General features: G+C 29.6%; 1 non-coding gene across 1 annotated transcript; it reads right to left on the minus strand.

The window, feature by feature from the left end:
- Positions 1–94: 94 nt before the first annotated feature.
- Positions 95–167, minus strand: TRNAA-AGC (transfer RNA alanine (anticodon AGC)). The gene has a single exon. It is a non-coding gene; the product is annotated as a tRNA-Ala (tRNA).
- Positions 168–8,399: the final 8,232 nt, after the last annotated feature.

Genomic DNA, 8,399 nt, shown 5'->3' on the forward strand with positions numbered 1-8,399 from the left:
TAGGTATTTCAGTTTGTTCCTTCTGCTACTGAGACAATACGACGCCGTTTAGTCGGAAAACCCGAAAAAGGAAAAGAGAAAAAAATAAAAAAATTGGAGATGCGGGGTATCGATCCCCGTACCTCTCGCATGCTAAGCGAGCGCTCTACCATCTGAGCTACATCCCCATGCCTGATTTTATAGACCTTATCAACAATTAAATCTTAAAAACGGAATTTTGTTCCGTCTCACAGTCCAGAGGAATCTGATCTATGGTCTTAAATTTTTTTTTTGATAGATCTGATGGTCTAATTTGGTTGCACCTTTTTGAATTTCTTCAAATTTCTTGAGTCATACTTTTCAGGGGAAAACAAAAAAGGTTCGTCTTCTTGTGTCTATCGAGTTTTTTCTTTTGGTAAATATAGGTTACATTACCAATTCAGATGTGTGGATTTAAATTTTTTTTTTTATTTTAAAAAAAACGCATTTAAAATTTAATTTGAAATTTTGATTTCTTCTCTTTTTTTCTTTTTTGAAATTTTGATTGAATTATTTTCTTTTCTGTTTTGAAGTTTTTATGGTCATTATACATGTGATAGTCAATTACTACATTTTCAGAACAATACTTTCTCTTTTTTTTTAGAAATCGGCCAGACAACAGGCCAAGCTATTTTATTGCTAAAACATCAAAAACATAAAATTTGTAAATGTCGAGAGGGACAAAATTCCTTCAAATTAAAACAGGAAAATAATGTCTTACTCTCCAGAAAGGAGCATGTGCCAAAGCATTGCCTTGCCGGCATGCCAAAGTATTAATGCTTATAAATAAGAATTAAACCTAAAACATAAATACAACTTTTTTTTATAGCTAAATTCAAAATATCCTATTCATCATGGCATGTGGCATCTTTTTACAAGTGAAACCATATATAATAGAGTAATTTTAGTACCACAAAATAAAATATATGAATTTTTGTATATAATATATTAAAGTAGAAGTACAACGAGAATCCGGATCAAATTCAAATTAATTTATACTTGTAGTCTAATTTGATATCAAGTTTCCATTTTTAATTTTTAGTTTTTGTGCCAAATGATACAAAAACCATGATACCACAATAATAATATACAATAACCTAGGTAAGATCACTTTATCATCATTGTACAATTTAGAATAACAATACAAATATTTTACTCCAAAACTATCTAGGAACTTTAGAGAAATGCATTTCCAAGAATTTATTACAATTTTTAAAATTAAAAAAGTAATAAGGTCTTTTCTATATTCAAGTGTCAGCTCAATGGATGAGGCAAATAGACAACCATCTCAGGCTCCCAATGAAAAAAGAACCTTGAATTTTTACCAATAGAGATATATCTTTACCAATGGAAGTATATATTGAGCTCCAAATATTCACCGGTAAATAAATAGTAGTTGTTTTTTTTTTTTTTTTGAATCAAAGAAAAATCTTTTCATGGGATGTGGTAATGACTATTTGTTTTTCTCAGTTTTAAAGTGTATAACTCATTTAATCTCACACACATAAATACTGAAAAGAAATCATTAATCTCTTACTAGTAAATAAATTTATACTCAAATTTTATTTATAGATATCAAATATATACTCAAATTTTATTTATAGATATCAAATATATAATTTTATTAAAATTTTCAACCATATTTTTTATTAGAAGGTAGCTTCACTCAATAAATAGTATTTATTTTAGTAGTATAGTCATTAATTAATATGATGGACTCGTTTTAATTTATAATTTTGCATTTAAAAATAGATTTTAAATGAAAAAAATTCAAAGTTAAATAAATCTTTGATTAATATTCAAGATATAAGAATTAATAGGCCCAATTAAGGTAGTTGGTTGCCTTAGACCCCGCAATGCCCTGAGCTAACCCTGAACTTCAAGGTTCTAAAGAACATTGTTACCTTGATTTAGATCCTATGAATAATTTTCAAGCACTTCTTGAATAGCATAACATGCTCCGTAATGATATAAAAATAAAAACTCTTGCCTCATTTTCTCTTCTGATCTTCAAATCAAATAAATAAGATTAAAAATTATGACACGAAGGAAATACTGATACAACAAAAGCAATCAAAAAATGCAAAATTAATGCTTTTATATCATATTGTTTTCCTTTTCGACAAATATAATGTATTAAAATAGAAGTTGCTAAGATTCTTTGTATGTCCATGACATTTAGGATTCAAATCACCGCTTCTTTGTTGCAATTATCAAATTATTAAAAAAAAGTTATTTTTAATTTTTAATGGTCATCATACACATAGCAGTAAATTAATGCATTTTCAGAAAAATACTTAAATAGCTGCTAGAAAATTAATGGTTAGAAAAATTAATTGGAAAATGACAAATTCAAAATTAATGCTCATAAATAAAAGTTAAAACCAGACTCAAATTCAAATTAGCCTAATGAATTATGATCATATCACATGGCATCTTTTTAGAAGTGAAAATAAATTTTCTTTTAAAAAAAAATTAAGTAGAAATTGTGGTAGGTCCATGTGGGAGATAGAGAAAATGTGTTTTGTTTAAAAAAAATTTGTGGCCATGCTTTGTTAAAGGAAATTATATGGTTAATTTTCTCAAAATTATATTACAAGACAATTGATTTTAAATTTTTTTTAAATTGATTTGGAATATAGCAGTTTGCTCACATTCATTTGCTTGGAAAACTATTGAAAAAAAAAATCATTAAGAGGTAAAATAAAATTCAATAAAACCTTTAATAAAATATATAAAAATTAATTTTGCACATAATAAGTTAGTATGAAATTAAATATTTGTAAATATTTAATTCCTTTTACAAATGAGTAGAAATAATTAAATATTTGGTACGAAATATTTTTCTAACTCCTTTTAATTAGTGACATGCAACGTAATACATATGAGCAAGATTCCATACGAGCAAGATTCCATACTGGCAAATGCAATTTTTTCTATGTAAATGCATTTTTAATGGGGTTAATGCATTTTTCCATGTATTTATTTAAAATGAATTTATATAGTTTTTTATAGAAAAAATATAGTTATTTTTCTAAAATTTATATAATAAATAGTTAATTTGGAATATGATATTCTTAGACAAGTTTTTTTTTTTTTTTTTTTTAGCAACAATTGAAAATAGAACCAACAAAAGTTAAAAGCAACTTTAATAACACACATAATAAAAAAAATACAAAAAAAAATAAAGGTGCATTTAAGATAGTTGATTCATATTCTTAATTACGTTAATTTACATTTCTAAATTTACATTTCTACTAATTTGTAAGTTAAAAATTTCATATCACCAGGTACAAAACTATGAATGTCTCTAATGCTCATATGGATTTACAAAAATTATGTGAATAAAAACTTAAAAAGGACTATTGAAGTCGTTTTGATGATTCAATAATAAAGTTTTGAGGGTTGAGTAATTCCCGCGAAACCTATTTAAATATCAAAATTATATGTATATAAATCCTTTTTTTTTTACTAGAAGAAATTAGCTAGAGAAATTTTCTGCTATATAAATCTTGGTAAAATCAAACTTTTCTACAAACTTTTAAATCCTGTAACTGTAAGCTAGACTTTTAGAAAAAATTTACGTTTTAGCTTTTCAAGATAGTCTACAACTTTCCCAGAAAATCTTACTACAAATGACCTCAGAAAAATCCTATAGTGATTATGAATTGAGGAATCTTTGACAATTGTCAAATTGCCATAACAATATTCTCTTTTGCATGGCTTGAACAAATTAATGCACTATCCTTTTCTTATCCTATAAACTCCCTTTATTTACTCAATGTACTCAAGAACAAATTGTTTTCCATCTTTTCTTCTTGTGATTGACAATGGTTCGCAAGAAGCTCATTGTGAAGAAAATTGAGAATCCTAGCTCACTTCAAGTAACATATTGTAAGCGAAGGGATGGAATTATTAAGAAGGCTTCTGAATTAGCAGTTTTATGTGATACAGATGTTGGCCTTGTGATGTTCTCTCCTACTGGTCGAATGACTAGCTTTGCAAGCAATGGAAGGTTGATTATCAATATTAAATTTTGAATACTTGGTTTATATCTCTTTCTTCCTCTATTGTTCTATTGTTTCTCAAATACATTTGAGATGATTTTTGTCTTGCTTTTTGTAGGATTGAGGATATCTTTCTTCGTTATATTGACCGGCCTAGTGAATTACGAGGAGGGTGTGTTTTGAAATTGTTTCTGGTTTTATTTGTGGTTTGGTTTAACTTGAATACCTTATTTTTAAGCTAATTTTGTTTTATTATTATCTTTTCTTTGAATAACATAATACTGTTGTTTGATTGTGCAGGCCTATTGAGAATGAAGAGGTAATTACCACACTTTCTTTTCCCCCTCTCTCTATATGGGCAAACTTACCTTGCTGTGTTATAATTTCTACTTGTAGTGTTTATATCAAAGCCTCAAGAACTCGAAGCATGAAGGAGAAATCCTGGAACAGATAGCAAAGTATGACATTTTCTTTCTCTCTTTCTCTCCCACACACATACACAATAGCACAGACCTTTAGCAATTTATGCATGCCTTTTCTTCTGACATTTTTCTTCTTTTTTTTCTCCATCAAAATGATTCACAAACTGGTAATGGCATGACAAGCTCAGACTTAAGGTAGCATTTGAATTATTTACAGTTCTAGCCTTACAAGAGTGTGCTTTTCATGAGTAACCAAAAAAATTACACATAAGTATATGATTTTTCTCTGTTTGGCTTTATAGACTCTTGGAGAGAAACTCCATAATCTCAATCAGCTAGAAGATGAAATGCAACAAAAAATGAGGTCAAATTTTCATTTACCTTTATCTTTTCAAATTTACTTTGTAGAATTCACATAAATTGTTAATGTGATTTATCATAGGTTTAAGAATTCTGGCATTAATTGAGTTTATTTGTGTAAACATGGAAAAAAAGGTACTACAATCCAGATATAGAGAAGATCACCTCTATTTATGATGCTCTAGTGCACCAGAAGTTTCTTACTAATGCTATTCAACGTATTGAAGAGATGAAAGTGAGTATATTCAGCTCGGCTCACTTATTTCTTGGTGTCAAAGTTGGAATTAACAATTTTTCTTCTCCCTTTTAGCAGGCAAAGCTGCTTGGTAAACAAATTATTCCTTTGGAACCTAACAGCATTGAAGTAGGAAAGGAAAAGGAAAGTCAATCAAGTGAAGTAAGAGAGAGATAAATAAACAAAAGCTACTAAAAACTTTTACACCAATATTCTCAATTAATGTAGTTTTTTTGTGTAAAATATGTTCATCATTTCAATGTATTTTACTCGTAGGTACCTGTTCTTGATATAAAGGATTCAAATTTTATGGCTGAAGAGTCTGTAGATTCTAATGGAAGGAGGTATTGAGATTTTATTTCTTGAAGTTAGTCTAATTATTTCATAGATTATCAGCATTTGTACTTCTGGTTTATGAGCACATTTGAGCATTGTAAATATGCATATAGCCATAAGTTACTAATTGTTAGAAAGTGAGGTTCAAGGCATCTTAGATTTGGTAATTAAGCTTTTGCTATTCTGTTCTATAGGAATCCAGTGATGGAAGATCGTCACCAGCAAAAGACCTGCTCACTTGGGGGACCGCACCTTAGTATTGACTACCTGAAAACCCAAAGTAACTGGAACCTTCAATGTGGTAGTACATCCCAAGGTTGACATTATGGTAGCTTTCATGGTTTTACATGACAAGCAGTAGGATTAGTATCTGTTACTGAATACTGTTGTGGTTTTGTAGCCCTGTTTCTCTAAATATGTTGAATATGGAACATGATTTCGTATATAAATCCCAAAACAAAAGAGGTATCTAGAGGTTTTGAGAATTGTAGTGATTTGTTTAATGTATCTTTCTTGTGACAAGTCATTTTTGTTTTTCGGGCCAATGGCAATGGAAGCTGTCATGAAAAATAATAGCAAGCACTAAAATGGTGTCATTATAAGAAAATTTTTCCTTGTGATTAATGGCTCTAATCATAAATGAGGAATTGGCTTTTCCAAAATGATATTGTCGGGTCATTATTGTTGACTTGATACACGCATGTTGGGTTGTGATTCATGTGTTCTTAAACCCCGATTCGTGTAATCGTGTTGGTAAGTCAAGTCCGCTACTCACGTCATGTTATGATTTATGATGGAATTGATGACGGCTACTAGTGCATTTTTGATCATGCCATATGAATGTAACAAATAGAGAGTGTAAGAGGGAACCAATCATGATTAATAATTTGCATTAATGAGTGATAAATGAGAGAAGGCAGTAATAAGTGAGGAGAGAGAAAAAGAGAATTTGCATTAATAAGTACCATAATAAACTTCTTTAGTCATAAAAAAAATACTTAAAAGCACAAATAAGTTCATATTGGATTTTGATTTGAATTCTTGCACTATGAATTGCATCTTTGGGCCAATTTTTCAATATCAACAAGCTTACATATACATTCTCAAAAAAAAAAAAAAAAACAAAAACAAAAGCTTACATATAACATGAGAATGAAACCTATATTTGGGGGAATTGTGATAAGACCTTTGGAACTTTTATGGTGTTGCATTAAGATCTTTAACTCTTTTTTGTGTTGGTACTCTAACAAATAGAAAATTATATAATACTTTAGAAGTACCATAAATGAGCACTCCTTTATTTCACATAAATAGTAAATATCACCATCAATTTCATTAAGGATTTTTCTAAAGGACACTTTGAGGGCATTCATTAGGAAAATATTTTAGAAACTTTTCTATGGGAAAAGAAAAAAAAAAAGAAGAAGAATTTTTTGACATATTTTTTTCCCAAAAAAGTTGTATTAAAACTTTCTTAAAATGATTTTTTAACAAATGCCCTAAGGGTACCCATTAACCGGGCCCTTTTAACTAATGTGATAAACTATTTTGTTAGTTTTATGCCCAATTGCTAACATCCCATTGCCCATGACTCTCTACAGGCAAAAACAAAATTGCTCACTCACCAAAAGAACAATGAAAAAGGATTAGAGAATTGGTTCCGATTACACATTATATTGCTTTGGTGGAAAAAGGAAAGGATTAGGGATTGTGGGAAGATGTAGAGAAACAATGTTGGTTACTCTTTGAGGGATCGATAACAAAGTCCAACATTTAGAAAAAGACAAAGATTCAAGATATGAAGACGGAGAAGAGAAGAAAACAATTGATGAATCTATTAGGGATTTAGGCCTTGATTGTGGCAAGTTACCAAGTTTTACAGTCAAGTTGAATTTTAATCCAATTATGCTCGAAAACCAATGGTGACTCAAGGAAAACCAATGGAATAACTTGTCCCACAATAAAAACCAATGGGAGAGTTTAACCTTTTAACCCTAAGGTAAAACAAAATCTACTAGAATAGAATGAAAGTTTTAGAATATACTTTACCCTAAATCTACTAGTACCTCATGCACCCCATGTAGTCACAAATCCACAAATACTATTATAGACTTATTGAACGTGAACCTATTGCTCACGGCTTCAAGCACCCACTTGAAGGTTTGTACCAACAATTTTGGTGTAAATAGTTTGTAGCAACTTCACTTCAACCACTAGATCTTTAGAACTTGAGTTAGATCTTTGGTTGATGCCTTAAGAGGATCTTGGAAGATCTCCAATGCTTGTGTACAAAACATACATCTCCAAAAGTCTTGAAAAACATGCTCTAAGATTGCTTTTATATTTGAGTTGTAAACCACGAAACCGTTGATCAAACTGTTGAAAGAAACATAACCATGAAACAAAACCTACATGAATCTTGATAGGTTGAAATATAGACTTGATTGGTCGAGAATTGTGCAAAAAGAAAAACACCTGACCCGCTAACCTGCCCAACCCAAACCGGCCCAACCCAATCGGGTCTATTAAGTTAGACAAGTGGAGTTGGATGAGTTAGATAGATAGTTTAGTGGGTTGGCTTGAATAACGAGTTGAGATATTTCTAACTCGCCACAACTCGACCTATCCTCCTATATATAGATATGTTGCAAAATTCTACCTCACATACACATCCACTTTATTTCTCTCATCTCTTTCTCTTTCTTTTTATTTTTTCATTTTCATATTTCTCTTCCTAATAAACTACAACCACTCTAAGATTTTAATATTATTATTTTTACTCTATGTACATGTCTAATTTAAGATTTTGAGATACTTTTATTTTTAGTGTGATAAAATTTTAGTCATTATAATATAAATATTGTAGTATTTGTGATTATTTTTAATAGAAATTTCAATTATTTATTTCCTTTTTTTATTTGAGGGAAGAAACTATAATCCAATATAATTGAAATAATTTCATTTAGCTAGTTGCTTTTGAGATTCTAGAAATTTTAGGTCTTTTGTTGCTTGAACCTTGAC

This window comes from Castanea sativa, chromosome 6 (genome assembly GCF_040712315.1).
Source record: "Castanea sativa cultivar Marrone di Chiusa Pesio chromosome 6, ASM4071231v1".
NCBI classification, from domain to species: Eukaryota; Viridiplantae; Streptophyta; class Magnoliopsida; order Fagales; family Fagaceae; genus Castanea; species Castanea sativa.